General features: G+C 38.8%; 1 protein-coding gene across 4 annotated transcripts in view; it reads right to left on the reverse strand.

Moving 5' to 3' along the window:
• dlgap2a (discs, large (Drosophila) homolog-associated protein 2a) overlaps positions 1 to 15,533 on the reverse strand; it is a 355,968-nt gene extending 340,435 nt beyond the window's left edge. For 3 of the 4 annotated variants that reach the window (XM_061895497.1, XM_061895496.1, XM_061895495.1), the window contains exon 1: positions 15,357 to 15,533. The gene's annotated coding sequence lies outside the window, so the exon portion shown is untranslated. The remainder of the gene's footprint in view (positions 1 to 15,356) is intronic. The other variant, XM_061895498.1, reaches the window with a different exon arrangement.
• Between the last annotated feature and the right edge of the window lie 3,372 nt (positions 15,534 to 18,905).

Here is an 18,905-nt window from a genome sequence, read left to right on the forward strand (position 1 = left end):
AATTGCCTGTGACCGGGCTTGCTCTAGTGCAGTTAGTCAAATGTGGCTCAATGCGAAATCTATGTTCCGAGACAAGAGGATAGCGCCTTCCTGGTTAGGGTGAAGGCCGTCTCTCCTCAGCAAGCCAGTTTGCCCCAAAAAGAGGGCCAATTATCAATAAACGTAAAGCCCTGTTGTCTACAGAAGCTATCCAGCCACTTGTTAAGAGAGACTAATCTGCTATACCTCTCATCATTGCCTCTCCCAGGCAGGGGGCCAGAGACAATTACTCGATGCCTGGGCATCTTTCTGGCGAGATTACAAGCCCTGGCTATGTTTATCTTTGCAATCTCTGATTTTCTCATCCTAACATCATTGGAGCCAACGTATATTACTATATTCGCATAAAGTGAAATGAAGTGAAGTGAATTATATTTATATAGCGCTTTTTCTCTAGAAACTCAAAGCGCTTTACATAGTGAAACCCAATATCTAAGTTACATTTAAACCAGTGTGGGTGGCACTGGAAGCAGGTGGGTAAAGTGTCTTGGCCAAGGACACAACGGCAGTGACTAGGATGGCGGAACCGGGAATCGAACCTGCAACCCTGAAGTTGCTGACACGGCCCCTCTACCAACTGAGCTAAACCGCCCCAAATATTTACATATTATATATACAGCATATTGTATATACTGATATATTATATTACATTTTGATATAATATATACAATAAATAAGAATTACTAAAGGAAATTGTTCCACACCGTAGCTGTTGCAAAGGACAGAAAGTGTAAGGATGGAAAGGATAATGCAGGGGTAAAGCAGACTAAAAATGTACCGTAGTAGCAATATAAAATATAACATATAGTGAAATGATGATATATTTGATATAGCGCTTTTCTCGAGTGACCCAAAGCACTTCACATAGTAAAACCCATGATCAAAGTTACATTTAAACCAGTACGGGTGGCACTGGGAGCATGTGGGTGAAGTGTTTTGCCCAAGGACACAACGGCAGTGATTAGGATGGCAGAAGCGGGGATCGAACCTGGAACCCTCAAGTGGCTGGCACGTCCGCTCTACCAACCAAGCCACCACGCTCCAAATATTTACATATTATATATACAGTATATTGTATATACTGATATATTATATTACATGTTGATATAATATATACAATATATAAGAATGACAATGTACAATATTACAGTATTTGTATCAGCTGCAGCATAAAATAGAGAGTTGATCCAGCAGAAAATAGACATTATAAACAAAGAGAGGTAGCTAACATAGAAGTGTTAAGGGTAATGGCAGATATCATCTACTGCTGTATTCGGAGATGCGAGGTGGCTGGAGCCAACCCCAGCTGCACTCAGGTGGAAGGCAGGTTACACCCTGGACATGATGCCAAGCAATAAATGTCATTCTATCAACCTGGTCTTTCCACAGGAAATAAAACGCATGATAAAATTAGCCAAACATAGTTTTAAAACCAAATATCAAGCAATATTTTACTAAGCAGTATTCTGCACATTGATCTGATTGCATATTTAAGCAATACAAATTAAAATACGTAGTTTAACTGCTGTGAACACAAACAGTAGCATTTGTTGCCCGTCCATGTTTCCTAAAGTGAGACTATACCATGAGATATATCAATTAAAATTCTTCAATAATGTCATATTTTTTATATAGTCGTGCTACTCTTTAGCCTAACTAAACTTGTTAAAGTGTATTTTCTCAAGAAAAACAAGAAAAAAAACAAGTCGTGTCCCTGGGATTTCCCGCAGTCCTGTTACCCCAATACGTTTTAGGTAGACAAAATATTTAGAATGTTCATCAAGTCACATGGTGCAGAGGAAGTTGCATCATTCAAATACTAGAAAGGCCTAAAGTAAGTTTACTTATTTACTTTTATGCTAATTTGATGATATTTGAACTATAATTTGGTCTGAGTCATGACAGTCTTGTTACGTTTTTACTTTAAATGCCAAACTTAAACGGTGACAGGTATTGACACACGCATAACACGCATGTGTTATCCATGTGTCTACACCTGCTTGTCTCCGCGAAATAGGGTTTGAACTAGTGATGGTCAGATGAAGCTTTATTGGGCATTAATTTACGAAAAGTAAACATAGACGACTACTAAGAGCTAGCAGTTACACAACAGCAAAGCACACACTTGCACAAAAGCTAGATTTACGTAAAAAGTGTCCTTAAATAAACAATATCACAGTCCAAAACATCACAATTGTCAAACAGGTATCAAATAATTATAGTTGCAAATCATTTACACATACAAAGACTTCAAGGCAGAAGCGTATTAGAAAGTATCCAGTAACAAACATGTCATGACCTTAACTCAATTATTTAGACCAGGGGTAGGGAATTTATGGCTCTCGAGCCAGATGTGGCTCTTTTGATGACTGCATCTGGCTCTCAGATAAATCTTAGCTGACATTGCTTAACACGATAAGTCATGAATAATTTCACTGGTAATCGCAGTGTTAAAAATTAGATTCAAAATATAAAACATTCTCATACATTTTAATCCATCCATCTGTTTTCTACCGCACCTGTTCAAGAAGTCGCATTAATGGTAAGAAGGATTTTATTTATCATCGGTGAGCTTCCGAATAAAAATGTTATTAAAAAGAATAAGAGACTTATTATGTGAAGATCTGTCACTTCATTTCTGTTTTTGCTTCTTTGTTTCGTATTTACTTCCCATCAGTGCTTTTATTTTGTTTCCATTTCCTGTTTGTCCCGCTGAGCGCTCTGTTTTTTTCCCCTCAACTGCTGCCAATCAGCATGTTTCTATTTATGCTTATCTTGCACGTTCCTCAGGGCTCAAAGATTGACTATTGTTTAGAACTGTACATGCAAGACTGCTTCATTCTCCTCTGTTGGTGATATTAAAAGCATCTTACCTGCGCCTCGCTCTCCTGGTTCCTGCATATAGGGGTCGCTACTACTGCTGCCATGCGAGTTTGTGACATATTATATTCTATAAATGTTGGTCTTACTTAAAAATGCAGACATTTAGTTGTACTCAGTGTTAGAAAATATTATGTGGCTCTCACGGAAATACTTTTTTAAATATTTGGCTTAAATGGCTCCCTCAGCCAAAGAGGTTCCCGACCCCTGATTTAGACTATTGGTGTCACCAAAAAACAAATGCCAATCCAATTTAACTTAAGGACAGTATAAGTCCATTCCTGACGGTAAATAATATATCAAATTAAAAATGAATGTTCTCTTGTTTGAGTATTTTCACTTGATCAAACCTTTTCTAACACTGCACACTACAAACTAATACAAGTATATATTATGATTTGTGCTGATATCAGAATGATATTGCTCTTGATAAATTCAAAAGGCTCAAATATCGGTATCAAAAAGTAAAGTTTAATCCAGACACCCCTTTTGATCAAATTCCAATTTGAACAACTTCAGGAGTATTATACAGTCCAGGTTAATTTGTACATTCTTCTTAATATTCTCACCATGTTTTTGGTTGTAAACAAATATGTGTTTTCTACCATTCTCTTGTACTGACTGCAGTGGCTTTAAAGTAAACTCTACAACAGTTGCGCAAGGAAACAGGCTTACTAGTTATAATTCTAAACTGCTCCTTAAAGGGAAATTGCTTTTTGGAACGTTGCCTATTCTTCAGAATCATTATGAAAGACATGCTGATGGATGTATTTTTTTTTACTGCATTCTAACTCGAAAGTAAACGTAAATAAATTTCCGCTTACAATGGAGCCAACGGTAGGTACGCCATTCTGCACATAAAACCCAATAGATAACCATCCAAAAGCCCCCAACAATACTCCATTTACATTTTGTGACTTAAATATTAACCAGGTATTAGTGATATTGTTATTAAAAGCGTTTAACACAGACAAACTATTATAGCGCCGCTGTGTTCACTGGCTTGTGTGCCAATATTGACATGATCGACTGATCAGCTGCTTCCTCCTTTCCCGAGCTAATCCGAATTGTTGGTAAACTTTGAGAGCCAATTTAGACCTGGAATTGGCGAGAACGACATAAAAAGACTCTTGGTTCCACCACCCTTTTCTTTGCGAGGATATAACAAGATTCCATCAGTCAGCTGTCATGTCTTTGTGATAATGTTTTGTTTAGTTGTGTTAGATTACTTCAAGACTGCATTAGTTCCTGTTTGTTCACTCCATTGTTTTGTTTCCATGCCAACCCATTAGTTTTCACCTGTCCCACTGTCACGCACCTGTTTCCAATCACCACTGTATTATTTAAGCCACAGTTGCCAGGTAGTCAGCCTGGCGACATCACCATCTACTCACTCTCTATCACCTTCTTGTTCCTTTTTTTTATAGTAAAATTAAATCATGTCCCTACTTTCACGTCATGTCCACTTCTATTCTTGCATCTCGGGAAAACAAACACCCCATAGTTCACGTTTTGTCATCAGCATCCTAATGACCGCAGACATTGTGCAGTAAGTGATGTTTTATCATGTTTGTTGGCTCCAATAAAGTCTGCAGTGAGTACCTCAATAATCAAGATAGTTTTTAAATAAATGTTTTTTAAATTAATTCACCACATATAATTTAATTGAGCAAAATTCATAAATAATACAAGTTATTAAGTTGCCCTTTACTACATTACATATATATGTACATCATGTATATAAAACCTTAATGGAGGTGTTTGAATGTGTTTTTAATAGCTTTGTAGGCAGAATGAAGCAACTCCCATAGGCTCTATTGTAAGCAGACTTTTGATCCAAAAAAAAAAAGGAAAAACACATTTGTGCTTGTCTTACATAAGGATTGTAAATTATATGCAAAATTCCTCCTCCCCAAAAAAGTACAGTTCCCTTTTAAATCTGTGCAGCTCAAATCTGACATTCCAAATTGATGGTATCACATCCACAACCATCTGCAAACCTCAAAACGCCAACATATGACATCTAAAAAAACCTCTTACCCAATTTGGATGAATCGCTCCTTTTTGCAGCCATCACTAAGTCGTCTACAATTATGTAAATGAGTGTGACAATGTGCCCGCGGCGTTATTTCACATATGCTCTCACAGCAACAGCTACATGTCACGATAAAGAACAATGAAAGGCTATTTGAAAGCTGTTTTAACTCTTTATGAGCCTCGGTGTCGGAGTTACCGTCATGACTGTGAGTGTCACAACAATTTGCATTCCTTAAAGCACTGAGCCTTGCATGTTTATGGTTGTACTTTGTAGTATTTATGTGTTGCTTCTGGAAAGCACCTCGCTAAATAACAAAATCTCAGAGGGAAAATAACTGGCAAGGTCAGTTCCATTTCTACTGAACAAAGCATAACATACACACAGTAACCTAATCAAACCGAAGGAAAATACATTAAGTAAGCGAGCTGTTGCAGCGATCGAATTCAAACACCACTCCTGAGTTGTTAATTTTGTTCAGAAAGTGAAGGTGACAGCATCCTTCTCAGTAGTTCAACAGACGTATGTGTCCTGCCCTGTTGCACTGTGATCCTCTGTCCGATTTTTGAAAGCATCATGGCAGGTGATGGGACACATTTATATCCTGTCATTGACAGACAGGTTGATGTCCGGTTACGCTGCAGGGCTCACTGGTCCAGCATTCGTACATAGCAATATAAAAGGGCATAACATGTACCTTAAATAGGTCCTATTATACAAAACCACGTACCTGTGTTTGTGTCTTGGGATTCCCATAAGTCCCCGAAAATTTAAATCAAACCATGGAGCTACTTATAAAGTAATCTTGCCGTCGTTGCTTCTCTCAAGCCCCCAACCGCTTGCCTGCCCACGGACTGCCTTCTCGCCTTGCCCCTTTGGTCTGACGAAAAATTCATCCAACACGCACATACAACAAACTCCGGTAACATTCACATGGTTAATTCTACACATCATTTTGCACCTATCACCTAGAGTAGCATACACATCCCATACATCCATCATCAGCTTCAATAAAGGCATTGAACTGATTCTTGCCATGTTGTTATCGCCCTCCCCCGCCGGACGTAACAAAAGGGTGTTTAAATGAAGCTTTAGGTGGAGGTTGATTCCAATTGATGCAGAGGACAACAGGGAGCGTGCAGGTAAGCTGAGTTTTTAATTCTTAACAAGGCAAAACACCCAAAAAAGTGTGCCGCTGAAACGCGCATGTGAAGCTCAAGGTTAAACTACAAATGTCTAAATATGTAAAACGTGACACAAAAGCAATAGCATTGAGCTAACATGAACCGCGAAATATGGCCCAGCGAGGAAGGCAGGGGGACACTGCCATATAAAGCTCTCTAGTTAGCGATCAGAGGCAGGTGAGTCTCCTGATGGCTAATCAGAAGCAGGTGGGGCTCCTAGCAACCAAACATAACCAGAAACTAAATCACAAACATATGAGAACTAACACTAACCTAAGAAATCAATAACAGGACGTGACCTGGAGTGACAGGCCATGCCCCCTTGTGCAATCATGAAATACATTTTTATCTACATCCATCCATTTTCTACCGCTTATTCCCTTTTTGGGGTCGCGGGGGGCGCTGGCGCCTATCTCAACTACAATCGGGTGGAAGGCGCCGTACACACTGGACAAGTCGCCACCTCATTGCAGGGCCAACACAGATAGACAGACCACATTCACACTCACATTCACACACTAGGGCCAATTTAGTGTTGCCAATCAACCTATCCCCAGGTGCATGTCTTTGGAAGTGGGAGGAAGCTGGAGTACCCGGAGGGAACCCACGCATTCACGGGGAGAACAGGCAAACTCCACACAGAAAGATCCCAAGCCTGGGATTGATCCCAGGACTGCAGGACCTTCGTATTGTGAGGCAGACACACTAACCCATTTTTATCTCCTTATGTAATAATGCCACATTTTCTAATAGTCTACCGCATTTGTTAATAAAATTCTTGAAAACGTTTTGTAATACTGTAAAACGACCCATTTTGCAATAATGTGTTACATATTACAAACGTTATTAAAAAAATGCAAAACATCACAAAAACATTTGGTCAAATGTAATCATGTTCTGCATTATGTAATAATCCATTGAATTATGCCATAGTTAGAAATAGTATTAGAGCAACAAAAAACGCGGCATCTGAATTAAAATAAACTTAGTAATCAACCACAACTTTTTTGATTATAATGGGGAGTGTGAATAGAAGCTAAGCCAGAGACAAAAGTTACAATAACAACATTTTACCAGTGCACTAAAATGTTGGAAGACATGGACTCATCCAATGTGAATTATATTATACTAATATTATACTGTACATACATGATATGAAGAATACATAACTATGATATAAATATGAAACAGAGAAAATACATTTATTTAATCACTGACAATTACATTTTGTTTAAAAATGTTGCTATGTAAATGTAAATTTGACACGTTGCATTGTTTCGATCGCTTTTCTAATTAAGGCATCTATATTGGGGGTTTATTATTGATACATTTTATTCAAAAAAGGTGCAGCACCCACATTTTGTAAATTATTTTGCAATATGTAACCGGTATAGCTCGGTTGGTAGAGTGGACGTGCCAGCAACTTGGGGGTTGCAGGTTCGATTCCCACTTACGCCATCCTAGTCACTGCCGTTGTGTCTTTGGGCAAGACACTTTACCCACCTGCTCCCAGTGCCACCCACACTGGTTTAAATGAAATTTAGATATTGGGTTTCACTCTGTAAAGCGCTTTGAGTCACGAGAGAAAAGCGCTATATAAATATAATTCACTTCACTTATTACAAAATCCATCAAAGTGTTTTTTTTTAAATGCGGCAGATTATTACAATGTTGTAAATGCTTTTTGTTTTTATTTCCATCCATCCATCCATCCATCCATCCATCCATGTTCTACCCCTTGTCCTTCTGGGTCGCGCTTTTTTTTTTTGCAACGGTTTTTATTTTTATATAATTCAAGGAGTTTTACAATATTTCACTTTATTCATCCACCTTAAGGGGTTGGTGCCCAGCCATTACTTTTGCACAAAACTCCACAACATTCCAGTGAGGACAGCCATAAAGGTTAACTTTGCAAGGGCAAAGGCTGACGATTTATTGCGGTTGTGTCGACTAAGAGGACAATATACAAGTAACACGGTCCAAACCTTGATCAACTGCATTGTTACTTCCATATCTTTGAACATGCAGCCTTCTAAGCTGAATTCATTTAGGATTATGACAGTGTGGAATACCATAATATCATCATTTTTGTGTAATAGCAAGCCTCTGGGCCTGAATGCTTATATAAGAGCCCAGGAAGTTTACTGAACTTTGTTGAATAGGATTATTGTAGGAAAGTGGCTGGTCTTGACAGATAAACAGGCATGCGAGGCAGGAGTGCGGCAAAAAGATTAGTTTTGTTCTTAAAATGTCTGTGAAACCACACAGAGTACAGTACTCATGGCCTGGGAATCCTTATATACACTCATGGCAAAATAATCTTGTTTTGAATGGTAACTATCTATTTGGCTTAACACATGGCTTAAAGGCCTACTGAAATTAGATTTTCTTATTTAAACGGGGATAGCAGGTCCATTCTATGTGTCATACTTGATCATTTTGCGATATTGCCATATTTTTTCTGAAAGGATTTAGTGGAGAACATCGACGATAAAGTTTGCAACTTTTGGTCGCTAACAGAAAAGCCCTGCCTTTACCGGAAGTCGCAGACGATGACGTCACATGTTGATGGCTCCTCACATCCTCACATTGTTTTTAATTGGAGGCTACAACAAAAAGAGCTATTCGGACCGAGAAAATGACGATTACCCCATTAATTTGAGCGAGGATGAAAGATTCTTGTTTGAGGATATTGATAGCGACAGACTAGAAAAAAATAACAATAAAAAACGCGATTGCATTGGGACTGATTCAGATGTTTTTAGACACATTTACTAGGATACTTCTGGGAAATCCCTTATCCTTCTATTGTGTTGCTAGTGTTTTAGTGAGTTTAATAGTACCTGATAGTCGGAAGGGTGTATCCACGGGTGTCTTGAGGCCAGTGTCTGATGGAAGTCAACGGCAGCTGTACGGACGCCACAAGCTCAGCTAATCTTCGGTAAATGGTGACTTTTTACCACAATTTTCTCACCGAAAACTGCTGGTTGACAAGTGGTCGGGATCCATGTTCTCTTGACCGCGCTGATCCATAATAAAGTTTCACCTCCGGGAATTTTAAACAAGGAATCACCGTGTGTTTGTGTGGCTAAAGGCTAAAGCTTCCCAACTCCATATTTCTACTTTGACTTCTCCAATATTAATTGAACAAATTGCAAAAGATTCAGCAACACCGATGTCCAAAATACTGTGTAATTATGCGGTTAAAGCAGACGACTTTTAGCTGTGTGTGTGTGCAGCGCTAATATTTCCTAACAGCCCGTGACGTCACGCGACGTTTTCAATAGGACACTTCGCGGGAAATTTAAAATTGCAATTTAGTAAACTGAAAAGGCCGTATTGGCATGTGTTGCAATGTTAATATTTCTTTATTTATATATCAATCAATCAATCAATGTTTACTTATATAGCCCTTGTCTCAAAGGGCTGCAAACTATCAGACTGCGGGGTCAGTAGTGGTGGTTTTCAGTAGGCCTAGAAAAGTTATGAGACAATATCAGGGTCACAGGTGACCCCTCTGATAAACCCCTTGAATTCTGTCCATCACAACCATCAGCATTCACACCTATGAACCCACAACGTCCCGGCTGCACTAACTACCTGTTCAACCGTACTGCTTGTAAAATCTGTATCTATCATGCAGTTTATTCCCATCCATCCATCCATCCATTTTCTACCGCTTATTCCCTGTCGGGGTCGCGGGGGGCGCTGGCGCCTATCTCAGCTACAATCGGGCGGAAGGCGGGGTACACCCTGGACAAGTCGCCACCTCATCGCAGGGCCAACACAGATAGGCAGTTTATTCCCATTCATCCATTATTTATGAATGGATGCCACACTATGTCTTTGACCTAATGCAAAATTCAAACATTTCTACATGCATGTGTGCATAGAGGCAGGGGCATCCGTTAAAACCGGCATTTTAAAACACATGTACAATCCTTCATTAGGTTTTTGACCTTTTAAAGATGGGATTAACATATCTAGATAAACCCACCTAAATAAGTTGATTTATTTTGAAATTGCCTTGCTGCAGGTACACTTCCAAAACTTATAGACATTTAAATCTTTTTTGTGGTTTTATTCTTTTTTTATTGTTGTTATTATTTTTTTTAATTATGTTTCTACACTATTGCTTTTTGTGTCACTTTTGATATGGTTTTATTACGTTTTTTTCTGCTTTTTTTTGTGACTTAAAAAAACAAATTTTTTTGCATCTAATCAAGCCACGAAAATGTGACTTTATTCTTATTTTCTAAGTGTTAACGTTGGAGAGGTCCCCGAGAGGTGATATAAAAGTTAAAGTTAAAGTACCAATGATTGTCACACACACACGAGGTGTGGCGAAATGATTCTCAGCATTTGACCCATCACCCTTGATCACCACCTGGGAGGTAAATGAATTCAATCAGAAGGCTGTTTAAAATTGATCCTATCAACATTTTTATATACATGCTGTAAACATAAATGTACAATAAATGTACCGAATTGTAGTAACAGGCACATTCATAATACATAATTAATATTTATGTATTTTGCTCATTTTAAGCATTCACAGCCCCATAATTTCAAAACCATATTGCAACGTTCACTTCTTTCTTTAGCAACATTGCTGATTACTACTCACTGCAGATTTCATGAGAGACAATAAACACAATACAAAATCACTTACTATACAAAGTCGTCTCACACTGGGATACCGAGTGTTACGATGGTGATATATTTCAAACCATGACCAAAAAAAGGGGGTGGAAAAAAGTGTCTTTTTGGGTCTTTTCGGCATTTCCGGGTCTAAGTTGACCGTGAAAATGTACCAACTTCTTAGTTTATGTTCACATCATTTTACTATAAAGCAGGGGTGTCAAACTCAAATACAAAGTGGGCCAAAATTTAAAACTGAACAAAGCCGCGGGCCAAGGTTGAACAAATTAACCTTTTAATAGGGACCCAGACAAGTTTTGCATTAAACATTGAACAAGCAAGGCTTATATACAGTAACTTTATAGTGACATGCTAAATCAAGTTTCAAATAATAATAATAATAATTAAAAAATATAAATGGCATATCAAATACAATTTAAATGCAAAGCCTTCTGAGGTAAATATCAAAATATATTTTAGCGTCCCGAAAGAGTTAGTGCTGCAAGGGTTTCTGGGTATTTGTTCTGCTGTGTTTACGTTATGTTACAGTGCAGATGTTCTCCCGAAATGTGTTTGTCATTCTTGTTTGGTGTGAGCTCACAGTGTGGCGCATATTTGTAACAGTGTTAAAGTTTTTTATTCGGCCACCCTCAGTGTGACCTGTATGGCTGTTGAGCAAGTATGCTTGCATTCACTTATGTGTGTGTAATAGCCACATATATTATGCAAGTGGGCCTGCATGCTGTTTGTATGGAGGAAATGCGGACGTGACGACAGGTTGTAGAGAATGCTAAAGGCTTGCCCCGGGAGATTTTCGGGAGGGGCACTGAACTTCGGGCGGATTGGGAGGTGTGAGAAATTGCGGTGTTACAGCGGCACCGCTGCTGTGTAATAACGGCGGGCCAGCTATAATGTTAATTTGATATTGCCTCAAGGGCCAAATTAAATTACACAGCGGGCCAAATTTGGCCCGTGGGCCAGAGTTTGACACCCATGCTATAAAGGTAAAAGGCATGATTTATAATCTCGAACAAACTTTCGCAAGCTTTCAGGTGAGAAAGCAGCTCATCAGCTGATGATATCAATACAGCAGCATAAGGAAGTTACCTCTCTAGTCAATGTGGCGTTAAATGTAGATACTAAGGGTTGGAATGGGGGGTTAAATCACCACAAATGATTCCTGGGCGCGGCACAGCTGCTGCCCACTGCTCCCATCACCTCCCAAGGGGTGAACAAGGGGATGGGTCAAATGAGGAGGACAAATTTCGCCACACCTAGCGTGTGTGTGACAATCATTGGTACTTTAACTTTAACGTTTGCGCTTATAAAAACAATATTACTAATACTTGACTAATTTACAGGTAACAAGATGAGTGTTGCTGGTTCTATTTGGATCGTTATTCATTGGGTTTTATGGTCGAAATAGACACATTGATGCCATGGTTCCCATTGGCTCCAATGTAAGCGGACTTGTATTTACATTTATTTGAGTAATAATGCATAAGGATTGTGAATTATAGGCAAAATGCCCCCAAAAGTGCAATCCCCCTTTTAAAGGTGAGCTTTGACAATGTCATGATGTCTGTGTTAAGTGTTCGATGCTCGGGTTGCCACTATCCCTGGGGAACAAACCATGATGCATTTTCCATAGGGAGTGTAGGCAGTCTTAGACATTCTAAATTTGATTCAACCAACCTTATGATTGGACTTTTACTGGTACATTTATCTTATATTGCCGTACGTCACGTCGTTTGTCATAACCTGCATATTTAAATTACAGAAAAAAATATTCAAACTTAACAAAAGCCCACGGTCCACCCTGTGCTTGGTACCTTGGTACCACATACACCCCCACACACGCACACGCTTCGACACACCTGAGGCCATGTGAGTATTTTGTTTTTTAATAATTAATCAATCCAACAAAATAATACACAATAATACTATAATAATACAGTTCCAATTCCAAAACCAAACCCAGCCCAGCAACATTCAGAATAGCAATCGACAGAGCAATTGAGAGGACACACAAACATGACACAAAACAATCCAAAAGTAGTTAAACAAAAATGAATAATATCAACAACAGTATCAATATTAATAACAATTCCAACATAGCAGTGATTAGAAATCCCTCACTTACACTTCCCAGCTGCACTAACCACCTGTTCAACTGTACTGCTTGTAAAATCTGTATCTATCATGCAGTTTATTCCCATTCATCCATTATTTATGAATGGGCGCCACACTATGTCTTTGACCTAATGTAAAAGTCAAACTTTTTTACATGCATGTGTGCGTAGAGGCAGGGGCGTAACACCAAATTATGGGCCTGAAGACACCCGAAGGGCCCCCCATTTCACCCTAATGCACTAAAAAAAACTAATAATTGCTGGGCATCCGTTGAAAGCATCATTTTAAAGGCCTACTGAAACCCACTAATACCCTGATAGTTTATATATCAATGATGAAATATTAACATTGCAACACATGCCAATACGGCTTTTTTAGTTTACTAAATTACAATTTAAAATTTCCCGGGAGTTTCGTCTTGAAAACATCGTGTAATGATGACGTGTACGCAAGACGTCACGCGTTTTTCGGAAGTATGAGCGCTACGCACACACACAGCTAAAAGTCATCTGCTTTAACGGCATAATTACACAATATTTTGGACATCTGTGTTGCTAAATCTTTTGCAATTTGTTCAATTAATATTGGAGAAGTCACAGTAGAAAGATGGAGTTGGGAAGCTTTAACCTTTAGCCACACAAACACACGGTGATTCCTTGTTTAAAATTCCTGGAGGTGAAAATTTACTATGGATCAGAGAGCGGTCAAGCGAACATGAATCCAGACCAAATGTCAACCATCAGGTTTCGGTGAGAAAATTGTGGTTAAAAAGTCGCTTCTTACCGTCCATAAAGCTGCCGTCGACTTCGCTGAGACACTGCGCGTCAACACACCCATGGACAAACACCTCCGACTATCAGGTAATATTAAACTCACTAAAACACTAGCAACACAATAGAAAGATAAGGGAATTCCCAGAATTATCCTAGTAAATGTGTTTAAAAACATCCCAATGCAATCGCGTTTTTTTTTTTTTTTTTCTAGTCCGTCGTTATCAATATCCTCAAACACGAATCTTTCATCCTCGCTCAAATTAATGGAGAAATTGTCGTTTTCTCGGTCCGAATAGCACTTTTTGTTGGAGGCTCCCATTAAAATCAATGTGAATATGTGAGGAGCCCCCACACTTGCGACATCATCGTCTACGACTTCCAGTAGAGGCAGGGCTTTTCTCTTAACACCGACAGTTGCAAACTTTATCGTGGATGTTCTCTACTAAATCCTTTCTGCAAAAATATGGCAATATTGCGAATTGATCAAGTATGACATATAGAATGGACCTGCTATCATCGTTTAAATAAGAAAATCTAATTTCAGTAGGCCTTTAAAACACATGTAAAATCCTTCATCAGGTTTTTGACTTTTTAAATATGAGATTAACATATCTAGATAAACCCACCTAAATAAGCTGATTTATTTTGATATTGCCTTGCTGCAGGGACACTTCCCAAAGAGACACGCTTGCTCTTTGCCGCACACCTTGCAGTCTAAATATACATCCCTACGGAGTCAGCGTGACACATATAGCAGCAGGCTTGTAGGTGGACACCCCAAGGATGGATGGCAAGGAACCCACTTGGTGAATCCAAACAATGTTGCGGGAGATCAGATGCTCATTTAGAGCAGCAAGAGATCCCGGGGTTGTCAGCATGGCTGACTCATTCATCTGAGCAAAGAAATGGTCATGCCAGACTTTAACTGCACCTGCACTTCCAAATACAGCACGGTGCAGACTACAGGGAGGCACTGAACTACAACCATCTGTTCAAATGGCACCGACTGATATGCCTACGCTGTCTGTGTCAAAGTACGGTAGCACGTACAACCCTGGGTGGGTGAGAGGGCTGTCTGCAGTGCAGCAATGGACAGCAAGGACCCACCAGCATGTGCTCCAACAGACTGGGCCAAAAACTGGGAGGACTTATGACAAGAAATGGGGAAAGCCCTGAAACCTGCAAGAAGCCACCAAGTCCCTAACCACACTCATGGCACCTAACACCTGATGAGTATTATCTCAACGTAAGCTTACTCTCTCACTTACAGTCAGGGGACAATTCAAGCACACGCACAGGAAAAAAAACATCACACATGCAGCCCACGCAAATGTGACCCACCCTCATGACAGCTTGCATTAGACGGATACAGTATTCCCTGGTGCGTGTGTGGAGTATACACAAGCTGCAGCAACACTGATAGTGACATCTAAATAATTATTTTTTTCCATAATCACACTCTTGTACAAAGAATGGGTCAGGTGTGCAACTACTGTTTGTGGCCCCAAATTTCAAGTATAATTTAGTACGAAGCTCACCAATTCTACAACAGACAAACTTGAACATATCAATCTGACAACTTCTCGCAAAAATATAATCAGGTGAAATGGCTATTATTAAGGTCACATTATGTGCATAGTAAAATACATCAGATGCAGATAGCTAACTTACCTGGCAAAGTCTTTGAAAGCAGGAGGCATTTAAGAGCAGAGGCTGATTTCTCACCCGAAGACAGCAGTCACATGTGCAAAGTACATTGGATCATAGACTTCCTGAGCTGGTCACCTGCATGTAGTCTTCCCTATGACTTGCCCTTACATTCATCCAGACTCACTGGTGACAAGTGCCGGAGGAAAAAAAAAAAACAACCGGGCTAAAAAGATGTGGAATTGTCAGTGAGATGCTGCGACCGCCACTGCGTTGAGTTGCGAGCGCGCCGTGAGGACCATGTACTGCAGCACAGCAAAGTGGCAGTGCAGCAGGAGAGAGGATGGGCAGGCAACACTGAGATTTGCTGCTGATGCTGATGCTGCTGCTGCTGCTGCTGGTTCCCACAGCATGGCTGGAGCTAAACTGTGACTGGAATCTGGAATCTGGATTCTGGACTTCTGACACTGAGTCGTTACCAGAACAGATGGGAGAGTAATGCGATGAGACGGCGAGAAAAAGAGCAGGAAATCGTGAGATGTTTGCTCTAGCACAAATATAGCAGCCAGCACACTAGTGGTAATAATCTTTTTACATGCCATTCATTATTTTCCCTTCCTCACTTTCTGACCGCATGTGTCCTCACTTATGATGTCAATGTCTATTAGGTAGATGCATTGTGCAATGATAAACATGATTGCATCTACAGCTGGATTTGTTTTACTCTTGCAACAGATTGACAAATCCCAGCAGGCACAAGACATTGACACAACGTTGATTATCCGTACATGTCTTTTAAAACTGACTTTTGAAACAAGGTTGCAAAAAAGTTGTATTTGTAAATTGAGACAACCTTGGTGTCTAACGTTGGAGCCTCATTGTTGGTCGGGAAATTACCAAGTTTCAAATAAAGGTCGCAACCTGACATTGAATAAACATTGTCAAAAAGCATGTTGTTTCAATGTTGTATTTGCGTTGTAAAGTACTGGTTGGAAAATGACCAAAATTCAATGCTCAAATTTAACTAATTAAAAACTAAAATCTTAATTATCTCACCATATTAAATATAGCTTACTTCACCGAGTATTATTTATTTATTTTTATTGTAATTACTTATGCAGTATATTGTGAATAAATTGAGAACAGGAAGTGAACAAAAGTTTAAGCAACTGTTGTGTAAACGAAAGGCGGTAGGATTAAATAAGATCTGCTTCTTCCAACTCTTTTTCGTACATGTTGAAAAGAGGAACTGGAAATTGTGATGTACCATGTTGTATGCATGCATTAACTCAAACTCAACTCAACTCAAATGGTCAGAACTCAACATTGATTAAAAATCATCACAAAAAATGTTTTTTCAATGTAAGATTTGAGTTGCTCAACGTCAGGACCTAATTCAATATATTCTCTACGTTATTTTAATGTCTTGTGCTTGCTGATATATCATTTACAAAAAAAAAAAAATGCCTTTAACTTTTACCTTACTGTATAACGGCCTTTGTGGATTATTTCCAGTCTCATACATAAAGTTCATATACGTTTTTCATCAATGATTTTCCATGACTTCTCCCAAACTATTTATTGAATTTCCATGACCAACATTTTTTTTTTTTTCGGAATAAGACCATCAAAAACAAATTTTCACATAACGTGAATGTAAAAACTAACTACAGTTACTAACAGAATTATAACAGATTGAATAGTAGTTAATGCATACTTGCCAACCTTGAGACCTCCGATATCAGAGGTGGGGGCGTGGTTGGGGGCGTGGTTATTTACAGCTGTTGTGTGCGCAGTTGTGCACTGCACTTTCTAAAATAGATGTTATTGTTACATATGCATGATTGATTGACTGATTGAAACTTTTATTAGTAAATTGCACAGTACAGTACATATTCCGTACAATTGACCACTAAATGGTAACACCGCAATAGGTTTTTCAACTTGCTTAAGTCGTGGTACAAATATATACTATCAGCATAATACAGTCATCACACGTGTTAATCATCATAGTATATACCAGGGGCGTCACTAGACTTAATACTGTACTGGGGCACACCTGGGGCACAAATAATTCATGTGAGCGTGCAAAGCGTGCAAGCAAAAACATTTTTTAGCACTTGTTTATCATAAAAAATACATAAATAGTGCTTTAAACTATGAAATCATATCAGATTATGTTGTATGGATCTTTGATTAACCACCTGAAATTAACTAATGCATTTGACCTACTTGTGCACTATTTTACTCCAGACTTCTAAACTGCTACTGGTAAAAGCAAAACGGAAGAGCAATGAATCTTTTTGAAATATTTATTGCAGTAATCATCTGCAAATTTAACATCTACAAAAGTAAAACACAGAATAAAGCACCCCTACATCTCTGGGTTCTTTTATATTATTTAATTTCCATTAATGGCAATGTGGCTAATCCTATTTCAGATACACAAAACTATAAAATATACACAAAACAATAAAGCCACAGTAGTAGAATAAATGAACAACTGTTGTGTGTCTGTTCAGGGAATCATTTTCTGAGAAGTAAACTGTAACGTCTTGTTTTCATTTTTGCAAAGTGGTCAATCACTCTGGACAGACAAGGAAATATTACAGTAACTGTTATACAGTTGACCAGTGGTTCCCAACTGGTGGGTCGTGACATAAAAGTGGATTGTGTGTCATTTTCAGTGAGTCGCAGTCACATGTGTGCATGAAAAAAAAAAAAGTTTAGGGAGAAGAAAATCAAATTGTGCCAACAAAACCAGATATTTTTAGCCATTTTTCTAGTGACTATTAGTGAGTATTTTAGCAAAAGGCAAACCGACTAACAAGTTGGAGGAGGACTCAGGACAGACATGGAAATATATTTTTTTAAAATCTAAATGGGCCAACAAAACCCGATATTTTCAGCCATCTTTCTGAAAACAAATACAGAAATGTTACTATTTTTTCTGGAAACAAAACCAGATGCTTTAGCTGTAGCTATTTTTCTGGTGACAAAACAAGATTATTTTAGTCAAAGTCACACCGATTAACAAGACAAGTCTACTTTGCTATTTGTCTGTGAAATAAACCCGAATGATTTAAAAATTTGGCTCACGACTTGATGATATGGAAAAAACAATTTTCTTCCTGAAGATAAACCATTTGAGTAGCACTCAACTCACACATGCTTACTCCAAATCATCATTGATGCAGAACCAGCAGACAATAACCAACATTATGTTTCATGTTCATTGGAAATTCCCCTGACACCTCGTACAGCAAATGAATATGTTTGTCTTTATACAAGGAATAATGTTAGCTAACTTAGCATCAACTTAAGACAATGATGTTGCCTAGCTAGCTAGGACTTCACTTACATCTCTCATTCCTGCTGCTTCTTCCCTTCTGCGGGCGAATAACTTTCTTAAATCCATCTAGGAGTTACAGTTTGAGTCAAATCAAAATCAAAATAATATAATTAACAAATTGTTGTTGGCTAACGTTACCTACCTCAGCAGTGATTCGCAGCCCACCCCCACCCCTCTCTCTCTTTCTCTCTCTCAACTGAAGTCTCGATCCACACGTGAAT

Source organism: Nerophis ophidion, linkage group LG03, assembly GCF_033978795.1.
Source record: "Nerophis ophidion isolate RoL-2023_Sa linkage group LG03, RoL_Noph_v1.0, whole genome shotgun sequence".
NCBI lineage: Eukaryota > Metazoa > Chordata > Actinopteri > Syngnathiformes > Syngnathidae > Nerophis > Nerophis ophidion.